This window comes from Halichoerus grypus, chromosome 2, assembly GCF_964656455.1.
Source record: "Halichoerus grypus chromosome 2, mHalGry1.hap1.1, whole genome shotgun sequence".
NCBI classification, from domain to species: domain Eukaryota; kingdom Metazoa; phylum Chordata; class Mammalia; order Carnivora; family Phocidae; genus Halichoerus; species Halichoerus grypus.
Window position 1 is genome coordinate 20,433,742 of NC_135713.1, and position 20,232 is coordinate 20,453,973.

The window sequence follows — 20,232 nt, forward strand, 5'->3', positions numbered from 1 at the left end:
CAACCAGCAGAATGGGAGAAGATATGTGCAAATGACATATCTGATAAAGGGTTAATATCTATGATCTATAAAGAGCTTATCAAACTCAACACCCAAAAACCAAATAATCCAATCAAGAAGTGGGCAGAAGGCATGAACAGACATTTTTTCAATGAAGACATCCAAATGGCCAACAGACACATGAAAAATGCTTCACATCACTCGGCATCAGGGAAATACAAATCAAAACCACAGTGAAATACCATGTCACACGAGTTAGAATGGCTAAAATTAACAAGACAGGAAACACCAAATGTTGGCGAGGATGCAGAGAAAGGGGAACCCTCTTACACTCTTGGTGGGAACGCAGGCTGGTGCAGCCACTCTGGAAAACAGTATGGAGATTCTTCAAAAAGTTAAAAATAGAGCTACCCTATGACCCAGAAGTTGCACCACTGGGTATTTTCCCCCAAGATACAAATGTAGGGATCCAAAGGGGTATGTGCACCCCAATGTTTACAGCAGCAATGTCCACAATAGCCAAACTATGGAAAGAGCCCAGATGTCCATTGATAGATAAATGGATAAAGAAGATATGGCATATATATACGAATGGAATACTACTCAGCCATCAAAAAAATGAAATCTTGCCATTTGCTAACAACGTGGATGGAATTAGAGGGTGTTATGCTAAGCAAAATAAGTCAATCAGAGAAAGACAATTATCGTATGATCTCACTCATATGTGGAATTAAAGAAACAAAACAGAGGATCATGGGGGGAGAGAGGAAAAAGTAAAACAAGACAAAATCAGAGAGGGAGACAAACCATAAGAGACTGTTAATCATAGGAAACAAACTGAGGGTTGCTGGAGGGGAGGGAGATGGGAGGATGGGGTTACTGGGTGATGGACATTAAGGAGGGCACATGATATAATGAGCACTGGGTATTATATAAGACTGATGAATCACTGACCTCTACCTCTGAAACTAATAATACATTATATGTTAATTAATTGAATTTAAGTTAATTTTTTTAAAAAATATAAAAAGTTTTAAAAATAATAAAAAGATATATTATGTATCCACTGTGAGTCAGACACCATACCAGGACCTAAAATGTCAATGGGCCCTAAAGGAAGGCTCAACACCCTTAGAGAGAATTTTCTCGGACTGCTGCGATGGATCTTAAAGAATTAATGAAAATTTAATGAGGGAAAGAAAACTAGAAATGCTTCCAAAAAGAAAAAAAAAAAAACAGAAGATTAAGTCTTGGTTATAAGGGAAAAAAATTATATGTGTGAAAATAATTACTTTAATATTCCTAATGTGGCAAGAAGTAGGCAACAAGATATAGTGGAAATATTTAATGCCAAGAACATAATGAAACACCAGGGAAAGGAGTGAAGGGAAGGTGGTATTAATAATTTCGCCTTAGAGAAAAGCAGGGGCAACAGGATTTGTGATAAATTTAAGAGGCGAAAATTCCAAAAATACTGACCTAGGACACAATCAGTAAGGATGCTGTATTAGTTTCCTATTGCTGCCATAACAAGTGATCACAAACTTAGTGCCTTGAAAAACTACAAGTTTATTATCTTACAATTCTGGGCTTCATATATCTAAAAAGCATCAGCAAGGCTGCATTTTTTTTTTCTGGAAGCTCTAAAGAAGAATTCATTTCCTTGCCTTTTCCAACTTTTGGAGGCTACCTGAATTCCTTGACTTACAGCTCCCTTCTCCATCTTCAAAATTCATGACTCCAAACTCTGCTTTCATGGTTGGATCTCTACATTGACTGACCTTCCTGCCTTCTTCTTATAATCCAGTATAACTTTCCCATCTTTGATTTAATCACATCTGCAAAGTCCATTTTGTCATGTAAAGTAACATATTAACAGGTTTAGGGTATAAGGACATGGACATTTGGGGGGAACATTATTCTGCTATCACTCAAAGGAAAAATTTAAATGTATTCTTAAAAATTCAAAGTATAATCACAAAACACCTATTATTAGTAAAATAACCAAGCATGATCAATGATATCTACTGAGGTTTTAAAATCTAAATCTAATATTATTCCAAAATAAAAGTTGTATATATAAATTAAATAAATAAATAAACCAGTAGTTTGATTGAATGAGGGAATGGTGTTTTTTTCCCACTCAAAACTGTGTGTATGTAGTGAAACACTGATTATGTCTACTTAAAATTAATTAGATATATCAATTAATTGCACTGGATTTTCCCACATTGCATTTGATGCAAGACTAATGTAAATATGTGCATTTTCAGTTTTATTTACAGCTTATCAAATTGTATTAAATGCAATAACAAATAAAATGCAATTTTACATAATCTTTATCTTACCAGAGAGTGATACTAGAACCAAGGGCATAACAATCCACAAGTCAACTATTCCAAAATTATTTTACTGACAAATAAATGTGTGTTATCTGTGATTGAAACATTTTGTTTTATTAGTATTCTTGCTGTTGAATATGATTCAGTTTGAATTGTTATTAGTCAGTGGGGAACTTGATGCTCAATTGAATATAATGAAATGCTTTTCTGTTGGTTTTTGTTTTATGACCACGCTGTGGGCAAATTAAAATAAAGTACCATATTCTTGTATACATATGTATAAATAGCAAGCTCAAAGTGTTAGTAAAAAAAAAAAATAAACTATACACTATTTGAGGTCAGCTAATCAGATTTGATTTTGATGATTTTTACCAACTATTTTTGTAAAATAGCGTTTCCATAATTTGGAGTTTGACATATGTCCTTCACCATTTTGTGATCAAATTGTTTCTTTGAAATTACTTTTTCAACTATTGATGTTGAACACAAATCTTTTCAGGATAATAGATAAGATTGTTAATGTTTAAATACAAGAAAATCAGTAAGGTTATTATGTGTTGAAAATTAAAAATATTTTGGGGCACCTGACTAGCTTAATCAGTGGAGTATGTGACTCCTGATCTTGGGGTCATGAGTTCCAGCCCCACACTGGGCATAGAGAGTACTTGAAAAAAAAAAAAAAGAAGAAAATTAAAAGTATCTAAATACAATTATCAAATATTTAATGTTAAATGGTTAACATAATGCACAGTAAGTTGAAATGATACCATCTATTCAATGTTTTCAGAATCAACATTATTTCTGATGTAAAATATATTTTATAAATATGTCTTCTCATCAGCCTCAGCAATCAGACAACAAAAAGAAATAAAAGGTGGGGCGCCTGGGTGGCTCAGACGGTTAAGCGTCTGCCTTCGGCTCAGGTCATGATCCCAGGGTCCTGGGATCGAGTCCCGCATCGGGCTCCCTGCTCCTTGGGAGCCTGCTTCTCCCTCTGCCTCTCTCTCTCTGTCTCTCATGAATAAATAAAGAAAAAATCTTTAAAAAAAAAAAAAAAAAGAAATAAAAGGCATCCAAATCAGCAAAGAAGTCAAACTTTCTCTATTTTCAGACAACATGATACTCTATGTAGAAAACCCAAAAGACTCCACCAAAAAATTCCTAGAACAAATACATGAATTCAGTAAAATCACAGGATATAAAATCAATGTACAGAAATTTGTTGCATTTCCATAAACCAATAATGAAGCAGCAGAAAATCAAGGAATCAATCCCATCTACAATTGCACCAAAAACCATAAGATACCTAGGAAAAAAACAACCAAAGAGGTATAATATCTGCACTCTGAAAATTATAGAATGCTTATTAAAGAAATTGAAGAGGACACTAAGAAATGGAAAAACATCCCATGTTCATGGGTTGGAAGAACAAATATGGTTAAAATGTCTATACTACCCGAAGCAATCTACACATTCAATGCAATCCCTATCAAAATAACACAAACATTTTTCACAGAGTTAGAAGAAATAGTCCTACAATTTGTATGGAACCACAAAAACCCTGAATAGCCAAAGTGATTTTGAAAAAGAAAAGTGAAGCTGGGGGCATCACAATTCTAAACTTTAAGCTGAATTACAAAGCTGTCATCATCAAGACAGTATGGTACTGGCACAAAAACAGACACATAGATCAATGGAACAGAATAGAAAACCCTGAAATGAACCCACAGCTATATGGTTAACTAATCTCTGACAAAGCAGGAATATCCAATGGGAAAAAGACAGTCTCTTCAGCAAATGGTGTTGGGAAAATTGGACAGCCACATGCAGAAGAATGAAACTGGACTGCTTTCTTATACCATACACAAAAATAAATTCAAAATAGATGAAAGGCCTAAATGTGAGACAGGAAACCATCAAAATTCTAGAGGAGAAAACATGCAGCAACCTCTTTGACATCCAATGAAGCAACGTCTTACTAGATACATCTCCTAAGGCAAGGGAAACAAAAGCAAAAACGAACTATTGGGGCTTCATCAAGATAAAGACTTCTGCACAGCAAAGAAAAAAATCAACAAAACTAAAAGGCAGCCTTGGTAATGGGTGAAGATATTTGCTAATGGCATATCTTATAAAGGGTTAGTATCCAAAATATATAAAGAACTTATCAAACTCAACACCCAAAGAACAAATAATCCAGTTAAGAAATGGGCAGAAGACATGAATAGATATTTTTCCAAAGGTATACAGATGGCCAACAGACACATGAAAAGATGCTCCACATCCCTCATCATCAGGGAGATACAAATCAAAACCACAATGAGATACCACCTCACACCAGTCAGGACGGCTAAAATTAACAACACAGGAAACAACAAATGCTGGCGAGGATGCGGAGAAAGGGGAACCCTCTTACACTGTTGGTGGGAATGCAAGCTGGTGCAGCCACTCTGGAAAACAGTATGGAGGTTCCTCAAAAAGTTAAAAATAGAACGACCCTTATGATCCAGCAATTGTGCTACTAGGCATTTACCTAAAGAATACAAAAATACTGATTTGAAGGGGCACATGCACCCTGATGTTTATAGCAGCATTATCAACAATAGCCAAACTATGGAAAGAGCCCAAATGTCCATTGACTGATGAATGGACAAAGAAGTGGTATACACACACACATACACACACACACACACACACACTAGAATATTACTCAGCCGCCAAAAAGAATGAAATCTGGCCATGTGCAAAGATGTGGAAAGAGCTAGAGTTTATTATTTTAAGCAAAGTAAGTCAGTCAGAAAAAGACAAATACCATATGATTTCACTCATATGTGCAATTTAAGCAAAAAAAAAAAAAAAAAAACAGAAGAACTAAGCGGGGAAAAAGAGAGAGGCAAACCATAAAACAGATTCTTAACTACAGAAAATAAACTGAGGGTTATTGGAGGGAGGTGGGGGCTAAATGGGTGATAGTATTAAGGAAGGCACTTGTGTTGAGCACTGATTTAAAAGAGAGCAATATTTATAATTTAAACATTTAGAAGAAATTTGATTAGAGAAAAACTTGAGGTATATACAAACAAAATATTTTAGTTAAAAGAGAAATCCATGTATAAAATATTTCCAAAGCAGATAAAATATCATGTGGATTAATGAACATAAGTTCTTCGTGACCTATGTAAACTCGTCCCTAAATAGACATTATTTTTTAATGTCAGTGAAGGAAAGTATTTCCTTACCACCAAAAAAAAAAAAAGTATATTACTTATGGAACAGAGGCAGGAGGGTGTAGAGTGACAAAATGCAAATGCAGAAGGCATGTAGAGGTTAATATTGCTTTTCCTCATACTGTTGCTTGCTAATTCATTCACTCAGTAGCTCTCTTTGACTTACAGCCATAAGCAAACTATCTAAAAATTTTGGACGGATGTACTTTTTGGGTTTATGCAGCTTATAAATGATTACACATTAAATAAACAGTAACAGAAGTAGTCATTTTTAAATCAATTATAAATAAGCACTCTGCCTGAAACTAATATTACACTGTATGTTAACTGGAATTTAAATTGGAACTTGGAAAAGAAAAATAAATAAGTGCTCTGGAGGAAAATATCCATTTTAAATAATGTTGGTAAGTAGTCATAATGCAGAGATATATAGAGCTAATGTGTGATGATGACATGTCTTTGTGTACTGCATTGGCACATAAAACTTGGTAGAAAGCATATTAATAATTTAGAAATCTCTGGGGCACCTGGGTGGCTCAGATGGTTAAGCGTCCGCCTTTGGCTCAGGTCATGATCTCCAGGTCCTGGGATCCAGCCCCGAATCTGGCTCCCAGCTCTGCGAGGAGTCTGCTTCTCTCTCTCCCTCTGCCTCTCCCCCTGCTTGTGCTCTCTTTGTCTCTCTCTCTGTCTCTCAAATGAGTAAATAAAATCTTAAAAAAAAAAATTAGAAATCTGAATTCTTGCTCCATCTTTCTCACAGTGTGTCCTTCTGCATTTATGGATTATTTTATTTCTTTGTGCTTCACTCCCATTGTTTATAAAATGAAGTTCTTGATGATCTCATGTTTAGATATTTAAACAAATATATTTTTTTGCACAAAGTAAAACTTTGCTATTATTTTGATTATCTAACAAATTAGATTAGTGCTACATAGTTTATTTTAAAAATTTGATTATAGATTAAATGTGACTGAACATAAGTAAATGAAAGACAGTAATGTTACTATGAAATACAGTTCAGTAAATCCAAAAACAAATCCTTTACAAGCACATGATTATCAATTCAACAAGAAAAGTTACTGCCAGAAATACTGAACTCTGAGAAGAAAAATTCAGCAATGATTACTTATATGGAATTACATTGTAAAAGTATGAAAATTAGTAATCATTTTATTATTAACTGTTTTGATTTATTTGACTATACGTGAATAAAACCATTAATTGCCATTTTAAATTATAGGTTTGGTAAAGTTAAATTCACTTATAAAAAGTATAACAAGACTATTAATATACTTTTATAGGTCTGTAGACATGGATATTTCATTCTTTCATCTATGCTAACTATAAAACAAAATAGAAACTAAGTTTTGATTCCTAGCTACTAATTTTGATCCCGTTTATCATTTGCCAACCCTGACTACCATTTCCAGTGCTATTTAATGCATTAATGGTAATATCACTGACAGGCAAGGGCCACTTCCTTTTATCCACCTCTTTCCTGGAGGTCTCTAAAATTGACTTCAGCTCAAAAACATTTCTGGAGATAATTTGCTTGAATTAATCCTTATGATACCCAGGAACCTGGGGACTACTATAGTTTAGAAGATAAATCCATAGATGCACTTCAGAGTGAGAAAATTTCCAGATCAGAGGCAAGCACCCAGCCCTGAAAATCCAATATGGGTTTTTAAGCATCCACATGAATAGAAGCACAATCTATGATTCTTACTTTCATTCATCTATAAAGAAAGTTATTATTTTAATCCATTAATGAAATTCAGGTAATCAGCTTTTGATTAGTGGTATATGTATTATATTTACTTTGAAAATAAAGCTTGTCTGCTTATTGGATATGTAGTGTCTTCACTTATTTAAATCCTCTGTGAAAGTAGCAGGAATTTATTTCAGTTACAAATTTAAGTATACAAGAAATATATCATTATTTACTTCTCTATAACTAAACATATCTACTTTTTATCCTGATTACAACAGGAAAACAAAATATAATTTGTTCCGAGGTTCACTTTATGTTTTATAACCACATATAGCAATAAATGTGTCAAGTGATGAACATGGGGTAGAAATAAATGTTCCTCAATCGTCAATTATCTTTTATGCAGTTTTATCCAGCTTCTTACCCTAAACATGTTAATTTAAACTTTATTTTTAAAATGTAAAATTATAGAATTACATGATTGCCAAAAAGATTTGGTTCAGTCAAAGTGTTTATCTATTGAGGAAGCCAACACCTACAGAAGACATCTCATTTCCCTGGGATACATTATTATTCTAATACTGACAGATTTTCAGTGACTATTGGAAAAACTTGTAGGTTGCTTTCAAGTTAGGTATTTCCATGTTTTGGTTATCTATTACATGTACAGAAATTTATAATGCTCAATTTATGCTTATAAACTCATATATAGTTTGTACATAGAGTCTTTAAGAGTAACTGAGCATGGTGTGACAGGGATATGCATATGTCTCAACTCATAAAGTTGTATAAATTAAATATATGTGGCCTTTCATCACACCTTATAATTATACCTTAATAAAGCTGTTTAAAAAAAGAGTAATTGAGCATAAATGATTCATTGCTCTTCTCACTGAGTAAGAAAAATATTAATGGTGGTGTGATGTTTATACTTATAGTTAGTAGTCATTAATTATAATGTGGGATTAATGCCATTAATAACAATAAACACTAAATGTGTGTAATGTTAAAATAGACACAACATGGAGTTACTTTATTTTATTTCCTGTGCTGTCATTTAGTTTTAAGTAATCATTTGATTTTAGCTTATTTGCTCAAAAATGATGCTTCTGTGTTAGGTATGCTATAATTTTTTTAATTTTATAAATTAAAGAATATTAAAATTGAATTAATGTGTTCATGCTGCTTTATTTTATATGAAAATATAAGCATGCAATATTTTTTAAAGTCACCTTTAAAAATGTTTGGCTATTCTATCATCACCATCTGCTCTTCATTTTTAGTCTGAATCTAGTACTTTTATAAATTATGCTTGGGAACTCTTAGTTGAACTAAACTGATTCATAATAGTCTTTTATGCATTCCTCAGGTGAGTTTAAAATCACTAAGTGAAAACTTTTTCTAGTAAGGAAAGATTGAAAGTGAAAGCTGTTGTATTCTTTTTATTTTAATCAAGGTGAGTATTCATTTCCAGACACGCAGATTTACTTTCTCTAATTTCAGAAAAATTTTTTCATGACAAATTCAGTCCCTGAGGCACCAATGTCAGCTTTCTAATGAAAAAAGAATAAAATTAGTTTCACATACCTTTTCAAACTGTAAGGTATTCCATGCCAATGAAAGTGTCTGGCATCTTTAAAAGATATATTTAATATACAGGACGCTCAGTCATTCAATAGAAGCACATGTCCTTTTCATATACTTCTTTTGAAAAGCAACAAAATAAAGGTGACCTAAGAATTCTCTTGTAGTTTGCTTTAAAAGGTTTAACTGATTGATGATAACTGACAGCAAAAAGACAAAAAGAGGTTAGAAGAGATTTCTCTATAAAAGTAAGTATGCACCAAGATCAATGTCTGTTGTGAATTAGCCATATTGGATTTCATGACATTGTTCTCACATAATAAATATATATATTAATCTTCCAAATTATTTTAAACAAATTTTAACTCTACTGTATTATTTTTCTCCCTGATACTTAAAAAAGTTTGTAACTATTCCAACAATGATACCCATGGACATTTTGGATGGTGTATTTTTCCATGTGAATATATATTTTTTCATTTTTATAAATACTGGGTTTTTATATATGACTGCCATTTCTATACAATCTTTAACTTACTTGAAGACCCACAGAAGCCTTTACCCTTAAAATAATTTTGTATATTAGAGTGAAAATTGCTTTCAATATATATTAAAAACACCACTGTGCATGCAGATGGTTTTTACCATGATGTTCTTCCTTACTGGTTGGCTGATAAAAATCCTCCATTTTAACAAGAGTATTTTATGTAAGAAGACTCTCTTTAACAATAGAATATAGTATTTCTTCTTGGTTATTTTTCTAATATAGAAACAACCTTCGGAATAATTTTTACTCTTATTATGGGAGGATCTATTGCATTCTCAGTAAAAGATTCTTAGTTCTTCTTTACTTAACTCACACCTGACTAGTTCAATGTTTATGTCTATCTGTGCTAGTTTGTAGCCATCTTTGCTACAACCTTGCTGGATTAATTGCTTTTCAGACTAGATTAATGGCACACATTAGGTTTCCAAAGTTTATTCTCCTTCTGAAGTTGAGCAGGAATTTTTCCTGTGATACACAGTGTCTGATAATCTGGCGTCGTTACACCTTTTGCCTTTCTTGCTGTAAATAGCAAATATAGTCTCTATTTTGAAAATGTCACATGCACTGTATGAAGGCAAGACACTGTAGAGAAAGTCCTGGACAAAGAGATTGTGGAGGAGCAATTAAGGAGAATTTTTCCAAGCACAAGCATCATTGATACCTTTTTATTTTATTTTATTTTATTTTATTTATTTATTTAAAGATTTTATTTATTTATTTATTTATTTGACAGAGAAAGAGACAGCAAGAGAGGGAACATAAGCAGGGGGAGTGGGAGAGGGAGAAGCAGGCTTCCCACCGAGCAGGGAGCCCGATGCGGGGCTAGATCCCAGGACCCTGGGACCATGACCTGAGCCGAAGGCAGACACTAACGACTGAGCCACCCAGGCACCCCCTGATACTTTTTTAGATTTGGAGAACTTTTCACTCCAATATAAATTCCTTACTCTAAATAATGTTGAATTATTTAACAAAGGTGGGACGTAGAGTCTTGGATCTTTTATTTTTCAACATAAATTTTATTATTCTTCAAATTGGGTAAATAAATAATGCTATAACTTATACCACTGATATTTTGAGAATAAATCAATCATTATCTTATTATAAAAACAAGGTGAACACAGGATGCACCAATTTGGGGATAAAAGTATTTCCTGGCAAGGGGAATAAACGTAATTTAAGGAACAAGTGGTGGAACCATGTGAGGTTTTAAAGAAATTGCAGGTCATTCTCTGTGTGTTTTTTTGTTTCCTTGTTCCTTTTTTGTTGTTGTTTTGGTTTTGTTTGTTTGTTTGTTGTATATTTACCAGTTTACTAAAGGATATGATAAAGGATATAAATCAACAGCCAGATGAAGAGATACACTGGGCAAGTATGGGGGAGGGCACAGGGCTTCCATGGCTCTCCAGGCACCCCACTCTCCCCCAGATCTCCATATGTTTACTAACCTGGAAGCTCTCTGAACCATGTCCATTCTCTGTGTTTTGACATAGTATGGTAAGTAGGGGAGAAGAGGAGAGGGGAGAGGGCAGACATGACTGGCTAGATAAGGCCCTACCATATTTACATCTTAGTGTAAATCTCCTAGCCATGCATCCCTACTATCCTGATCTTCAAAGATAGAATTGGTTCCTCAAGAAGTTAGAAAAGGAATACGGGAAATACTAATCTTCCTGATGCAGCTGTCAAGAAAACAATTCCAAAAGATTCATCACAGCTGGGTCCACTTCTGGTAGAGTTATTTGTTTTACACAAATTGGAGTGAACATTTCTTTTACATTCACTCTGGGAACTCTTCTTTAGAAATAAAGAACTAAACTCTTATTTAGAAATAAACCTATATTGAAATAAAAATTTGCTAGATATAATCTTCTTTAGTGTGACATCAGAAAGGAAGTAGGCGCCAAGTAAAAACATCTAGGAGGTGGGATAACAGCAGATACAATTCCCATATTGCAATGATAATCAGTTTTCCTGGAACAAAAAGACTTTATTAAAAAAAAATCTCTCTCTTAGAGAGTTGTAGTAGGCTTTAAAATAAGGAGTTGTGCATTACAGTCATATAATTTTTGTAATGCATGTTATGTTTCAGTATTACATATAGATATAGATATATAAAGATACCTGTCTGTACCTTTAGAGGTTCATCAAACATTCCTAACAATTTTTCCTTAATACACAGTTAGAGTATATTACTGTATATGGTTAAAGCCATAAGAGATGATATTCTTTTTAATTATTTGGATATACAAAATAATTATGTATAGAACAGATAAATTCGTTAAAACCTACTTTGAAAATACAAATAGTTGATTATATCTACTGTGCAGTAATTGGTTCTTAATAAATTTGGAAAAATTTTTGAAAGAAAAGGGATTTGTCAGTGAGATCATCAAAGTAAGTCACATACACCAATACAGCGGTGTCCTTTAAGTGTACAGACAGATGCCAAAGTACAAGGCTAAAGAAATATAATTTTATGTGCTATATTAAAATAAAAAAAAATGTTAGAGACAATGTTGAAGACATAATGCCCCTCCTCATGATTTGTAGGGAAAGAAATATTACTATTTATACTCCCTCCCAGCTGTGACTAAAATGCAAGATACTCTTCCTTGCTATTAAATATTTCTAACTTAATGCAAAAAGTGTCCAGTGTCACTGCAAACAACATTGAAATCCCACTAACGCTATAAATACATATTACACAAAAAATAAGTTAACTTTAAAACGAGCTCATGTTCAAAATAAGAATCTCCAAATGCTTGCTTTCTATGTCATAATCCTTCTGTTAATCTTGATTTAAGCTATACGTGAACAACTATATAAGAAATTTAAAACTCATGTGGGAACACAATTATAAAATACTTAAATGTAAGAAGGCAAAATATCTGTTGAATGTAGAAATCTCCTTTGCATTTTATAAAATAAGTTAGTGCATGATTTTTTACGTTCATAAAAGTGATAATATCAAATACCAATAATAAAAATTCTACCAAAAAATACATCGTTTTGTAAAAAAAAATCTTTTTTTTTCAACAAAATGGAAAATAAATACACTTTTGATTGTTCAGATATGCCAGGAATGCTTACTACATTTTAGGAAAATTAATTAATTTAATTCATGTAATGACTTTGTCTCATAAGTAGCTCCACTTTGCAGATGAGGATACTAAAGGAAAAAGAAGTTAAGGTACTTCACTAGAGCTATATAATCCCTCTTTGGTAGTCCCAGGATTCAAAACCAGGACTGGAGCTCCAGAACCCAACTTCTGCTCACTATGCTGTATTATCCCTGTTTTATAATGGACTTTTTGTAAATCAATATGATTCAAATATCCCAAAAGAAGAAGTAAGCAGATCCCTGGTAAGCCTCAGGAATATGGAAGTAACATCACAGAAATATAGAAAACATGGAAGTTCATAGAAGACTCAGTATAAGCCAGCTATCTGATACATCTAGCAACAAACCTAAATACAAGACCTAAGAAAACATTAAACTTATGTTTAACTCCAAACAAAGTTATAGAAATACACTAAATCTATTAATTTCCTCTGAATCAACTTTTCTAAGTATTAATTACACTGGCTTCAAGCAGCAGTGCATTCTTGAGGGAAAGATGACCATTAGGCAAGAGCACAATGAGCCGTGATGATTTTTAGGGCTCCCCTCTGAAAGGCAATTTTCTCTATTGCCAAGACATGGTAGAGGTTTTCGGCCATGTTCAAACCTGCATATATGCTAAAGTAATTTAGGAACCCAATGTCAAATAATTTGAAATTTGAATGGTAGATTAAATATTAAGGGAACTAAAGTTAATGGAAATTTTATAGTTTTCTGTTGTCTTTGTTTCTTTGTATTTTTAATAATGTAGGTACATTCACACCACCGTTTTTTTCCATTGTTTTTACTGTTTTAGGACCCACCTGACTGAACAGATATCTATAACTTTAGGCATTTATTTAAATTGTTGCTTTTATAAAATTAGAATTAATATCTTATATGAAGCACTGAAAAATTTTGAAGACATTATCTGTGTTCCTTTACTAGGACTTATTTTGATGTCTATTGTTAAAAGCCACTAATGATTGTGACCTACAGCAGCTTATAGATAATAGTTATTTTTTAGGTGAGATCATTTGGGGAAAAATCTAAATTAATACAATAATTTTAATCTAAAAACTTAACTTTTTAATTTTTAATCTAAGTTTATTTTAATGCTTCATGATCATAGTCAATATATTGTATCTAAGTATGAAATATGAATTACATTGGCCAAGGAAGATTTTTATTGAAGTAGAATTTTCAAAAGCAAACACAGGGGGCGCCTCGGTGGCTCAGGCATTAAGCATCTGCCTTCTGCTCAGGTCATGATCCCAGGGTCCTGGGATCAAGTCTTCATCAGGCTCCCTGCGGAGTGTGCTTCTCCCTCTGCCTCTGCCTCTCTGTCTCTCTGCTTGTCATGAATAAATAAATAAAATCTTTAAAAAAATTAAAATAAAATAAAAATAAAAAAGCAAACACAGGTAATCATGATTTTTAGAAAAAGGATAGAGTAATTGATTAAAGTCTACACACACAAAATCCTTTCCAGGTTCTGTTCCTCTGCATTTTTCTAAGTAATGCAAATATACTGACTTAAACTTTCACTTCTTTTTGCTAGGCACAAAATGCTATTTAAGTGATGGCGCTAACAAAGATTTAAGAGTACATTCCACAAAAAGCATCCTATCAAATGAAGGTTGTCAGCAAGCAATTTCATGTATTGTATGGCTCAAGTGGTCATTAGAACATTGCACTAAATATACATGGTTAGCTTTTCTTCTCATTCTCATCAAATTTCTTTAACGTTATAAATTTTTTAATCCATATTTTTCTTTTTATATCACAATTATTTATAAAGGAAAACCCAACATATTTTTCTTTCTTTTTATTTTATTTTTTTCAAGTTTTATTTAATTTCTAGTTAGTTAACATCTCTCTTTTTTAAATTACTTGTTTTAACATATATTGGACAATAGTTATAAGCTTGTAGCTTCCAAAGAAGCCTAGGCTTAAAGAGAAGGTAACATTTCAGTTGGAAAAGTGAGAAAAGAAAGAGTACCCTATGAAACACCAACTTTTTCAAGAGATCTAAGGATGGTGTAAATTACAATTGTGTTAGGTGGCTAAAACAGACTAGGGTAAGACAAGATGGTAAACAGCATATAAAAATACCAAGGTAGATCTAGGGAAGCGTTGGGTACCTTGGTAATTGGCAAGACTTTATCCAATAGGCTAGATATCTGTTGAGTTTAATGTTGTTTGATTTGGAAAACAAATTTTATGACTAAATTCAGCTAGTACATCTCAAAATATTCAAGAGGGTTAAATTTATGCAGTTTCATTAGAGAACACTTAAATGGCATCAATTCAAACAACTTTGTTTCATTGAACATGTTTCTGGGAGAAAATAATCAAAACATGGTTATAAAATACAGACCTTGGGGCGCCTGGGTGGCTCATTCAGTTGAGCATCCGACTCTTGGTTTCGGCTCAGGTCATGATGTCATAGGTCTTGAGATCAAGCTCTGGGCTCAGTGGGGAGTCTGCTTGAAGGTTCTCTCCCTCTGCCCCTACACCAACTCACATGTGGGTATGCGTTCTCTCTCTCTCAAATAAATAAATCAATCTTCAAAAAATACATAGACTTTGCTTGAAAGGTTCAAAAAAATAAAATTTAAAAATGAACAAATAGGGGCATCTGGGTTGCTCAGTCAGTTAAGCCTCGGACTCTTAATTTCGGCTCAGGTCTTGATGTCAGGGTTGTGAGATGGAGCTCCATCTCGAGCTCCACACTCAGCACAGGGTCTGCTTGAGATTCTCTCTTTCTCTCTCTCAAAATAAATAAATATATCTTCTTTAAAAATGAGCAACTAAATTAATTAATTAAATAAAACACAGACCTTAGAAGACTTTGAACAATGAAAAGTATATGTCAATTATATGTTGCTGTTGTTTAACCACTTACCCTAGAATTGAATCTTTTCTTTTTACCTCTAAATCTTAACGTATTTTGATTATTTTCATTATTAAATACAAATAAATGATATATGTGTCATTTATAAGTTTTGGCAGATTTAGATATGTAGTAATTTAAAAGTTTCTGTATTTCACTGTATAAGATATTCCCCATTATTAAGACAATTATTTTAGCAAATGATGCATATCAGAATAAAACAATGTGGAAGTACAAATAATAATTACAAATAATTTCCCATTCCTGATTGAAAACCAGCATTTTATTTGTAACCATCAACACTGTGTGATTTAAAGTAGCCTTGCAATTACGCTCATCAAACATCTCTTCCTGAATTGTGGTCCCTGGGTTTTTCCTAGATGACCATTCCTATTTTAACTTTTTGTTTTATGGCCCAGTTGAGCAGTTCAGTTTCAGAATCTATTATGCTTTTCAGATATCCCTATGAATAATTTAATTTTAAAATGCATTTTGATTTTTAAAAATGCAAATTCAACCTAATTTGAAAACTGACTTACTCAAAAAAAAAAAAATCGGGACAGGTAAGGAGATTCTCATGTGAGGGTCACTTGTTCAAATCTCTGCCTATCATTAGCTATTATTATCAGCTAGAAATTCATAAAAATATGGCATGCACGATATCCTTACACTTTTAATTCCACCTTTCTACCATTGCTTAACCCAGAAACATCTCATGTACTTTTCATTCAGCCCAGTCGTGTCTAAATGCATTATGTCTGCTAGACTCTTCTAGAAATTTCAATAATTTCTCTCATAAAAAAATACTTTCAGAGATTCTTTCTCAAATTTTCATAAATACACAAGGATATTTTATGGGAAAATCAGTTTACTAAAACGAATGACACGTCTGTTTTAAGTTTAAATTTATTTAAAATAATTTGTATTTTTTATCTTTTTCAGATCTGAGGGTTTAAAATAAGAATGTTACTTCTGAGATGTCATTCCACTATAACAATTAACATGATAATATCATGATATGTAATAAAAATTACAATTTTAAAAACATCATATACAAAATATTAATTCTCCTTTTGGCCAAATTTTTCCTTCATGTATAATCATAAAAATTTGTCTTTGCTTTATGTTTAATTTTATGTTCATTTTCCCTTGATCATTAAGTGTATCAACGCAGGAAAATGTCATTTGTGTTTTGCTAGCATTATCTTAGCACTTAGCAGGGATGCAGTGTATGTTAATTTATCTACAAACACCATGTAATATTTGCATCAAATTAGAGATACTTAAAATCATGACACTTGACAAAAGAAAGAGCATGAAATCACTTTGAAGTAAACCCAAACATACAGTTGTCTGACAAGCTTGTGACCAAATGTAATTAATCTTGGAAATGGTCAGCTACTGAAAGGCACAGTTTCCTCTATTTCTGGTATTTCAGTCATTGACTCATAAAATAAATCATAGTAACAATTTAGAGTATATATTACAGATATTGGTAGATCATCTTTCAATATTGCTATCCTCTCCAGAAACAGGTGTCAGAAAACTAAGGTAATTTGCTAACTATAGATACACTTGCTCAAATGTCACTCATTAATTTATTGTATTACTACTATGTATGGTGAGAATTGGCTGATTAATGCTCATTCTGATTGCCACAGAATGCTCTACAGAGTCAGGTCATAATTTCTAATTTACATAAATTTGCCCAGCAGTTTAGTGTAAACTCTGCTTCCTGGTTACAAATATATATAAAATTAATAACTCTGGAAACTTCTTCAGAGAGGTGTGTAGATTATGTATGGACACATGCAACAGAGATTTGCAAGTTCAGGGTAATTTTCCCTGGAAAACTGATGATTGAGAAAAAACTAAAGTGTGATTATAACAGGATACAAAAAGTTCCCCAGGAAATGGTGCATGGCTCAGTAAGAGAACATTTCAAAAGCACTGTGTATCAGTGATGAAAAGAGCAAAGGAGAGCATACTGTAGAAGAGGCAGAACAGGTAGGAAAGGATCTGGGTCCCACCCAGAAAGCAATGGGAAGACTTGAATGGTAAATAATGGATTGGGGAAGGAGAAGAAACACTCTGTTATGCTATTTTAATAGATTACTTTGTCTTCAGGGAGAGAAATGCATTTGGAGGGCAAGAATGTGGGTTTTGTCAGGTGATTTGGAGAAGACTTCAGATAGAGATAAAGATAGTTGGAATCTTGTTGGAGTAAAATAAAGGGAATGGATACATTAACATCTAGTTGATTGATAAAATAGTAAGTAGTTTTTTGACTTTTGGGGGGTGATTTAGACAATGTCTGAGTTTAGCTATTTTTAGAAGTTGCTGTGCTGGGGCACCTGGGTGGCTCAGTCGGTTAAGCCTCTCCCTTCAGCTCAGGTCGTGATCTCAGGGTCCTGGTCCGGAGCTCCACGTTGGCCTCCCTGCTCAGCGGGGAGTCTGCTTCTCCCTCTCCCTCTGCCCACCCCCACTCATGTGCGCTCTCTCTCTTTCGCTCTCTCTCTGTCTCTCTCTTGCAAATAAATAATTTTTTTTAAGTTGCTATGCTTATCATTTACAGATTAAGAAAACTGCCTTTGAATTTTTCACCCCAAAGCACTGTAGATTAAGTTGTTTTTAAAAATCTATTTCAGTGGCACCTGGATGTCTCAGTCAGTTAAGCTTCAGACTCTTGATTTCTGCTCAGGTCATTATCTCAGTGGCCTGGGCTCGATCATGCATCAAACTCTGTGCTCAGTGGGGAGTCTGTTTGAGATTCTCTCTCTCCCTCTACATCTTGTGTTCTCCTTCTCTCTCTCTCAAATAAATAAATAAATCTTTTTAAAAAAATCTATTTTATATTATTTGAGTAAAATAACATAATGGACCATTATGCAAAATAAAGTTGTAAGTTCTTTTTAAAACTTATGTTCTAAAATACACTCAGTTTTCACGAAAAAATAATCCCCTCGAAGGGCACGTTCTGCATGGAGCACTGGGTGTTATGCACAAACAATGAATCATGGAACACTATATCTAAAACTAATGGTGTAATGTATGGGGATTAACATAACAATAAAAAATAAAAAAAATAATAATCCCCTCGTTTCAAAAATTATGCATGAATTTCAGGCTTAACAAAAACATAGTTCTAATATGGCATTCTCTCCTTTTAAAAATTAGATTTATACATTATATATGTTCATTTAAAATTTTTAAAATTAGGTTTATACATTATAAGTGAACATATTAAGTGCACTTTTGGGTAGGTAAATTTAGTAATGTGCTGTTATTTTTAAGGTAGCAAAGATGTCTTACAAAGGACAGTTTTCCTTTAAATGTGTGTTTGTGTGTATATAGTGTGTATATAAGAAATGAATATACATACATAAATATATACATATATAACTACATATACACAAACACATACATATGTATTTAAATCCAATTTAAAATTCAGACTTTGAAACTGTCCTTGTGCTTGAACTTTGTGTAGTGCTTATTTCATCCTAAAGCAGTGAACCTTATGATGATTTAAAAATTAATTAATAATCTAAGTAAGTTCATTATCATTTAAGATCTATTTTAGCTACACACTTTAATGTTCTGTTTTTGTTGCAGAGCTATTTAGACACAGCCATTCATGGATAATAAGTCATTTATTCCTCATTAAATGTTAGGATGGATGTAGATATTCATTACAGCTAGACAACAGACTCATTTAACTGCATACAGTACATGATTATATACCACACCAGTGACTAGAATGCAAATTCTATTTCACATTAGCTTCATTTTTAGCCGAAGTATTTGCCAATAACTCAGATAGTCTCCTTTATAGCTGATTGTTTCCTTTTAGCTTTTATGCCAGAAAATCTCCAAGTTTTTATTTTTAAAAAGGAAAAAATAAAGGGAAAAAAGAGGAGGAAAAAACCCAAATGTTGTAGACAGACTAAAGCATGTAATTTAGAATGATAGTTCTCTGTGCGGTGACTCACATGTTCTCTTAAAATTTGTCTTTGAAACCATGTTCTCCCCTGTTGGAAATTTATGCCCTAGTCAGCTTAACCTTAAACCAGATGAATTTTAGCTTTTAAATGCAGAAGACCTTAGCAAATCATCATAGAACTGGTCACAGTTGCAAACTTTATTTGAGCCTACAGTGAAATTCAGGAATTTACCACCTTCCTTCTACAAATAATAGAATACCACTTTACATTACATGAAAGTATATTAAAAATTTCTCATGATGTTGAATTTTTTTTTCTGTATAGCAATAAATCCATCCTCTAAAAATCAATGGCAAATCATTTCGTTAATACTATATGCCTAGGAGATAGGCAACATTAAGGTTACAAAACATGGATTTGGAAATATTTTATCCATTGTGTAGGATATACCCTTGCTGGAGTAACACACTTTATAAATAGTCGTGGTAGCATATGTGTAATTAAATTTTAACTTCTATCATACTGGGTATTTAATACAACTAATGTGTGGTTTGCAAAATCATCAAAGAGAATAAGTCTTAAGAAAACTTCAGAGTGAAAATGATATTAAAATATAGGTTGAAAAAACATAGATAAAATACAGGTTGAAAGTTATATAAAATAGGCAAAAAAATAACAGGGCAATCCAGATAAACAATAGCCACAATATGTGCCAAGTTAAGGATGCACTATAGTCAGGTAAACAAGATAACTGGAAGAGCCTGATGATAGTGATTTGTTTTATGGTAGATTTAGACAAAGAAATAAATGGAATTTCAAGATCCCTTCACCTAACATGACTACTTTTTAATAAAAGGGGAAAAAATATTTTCAGA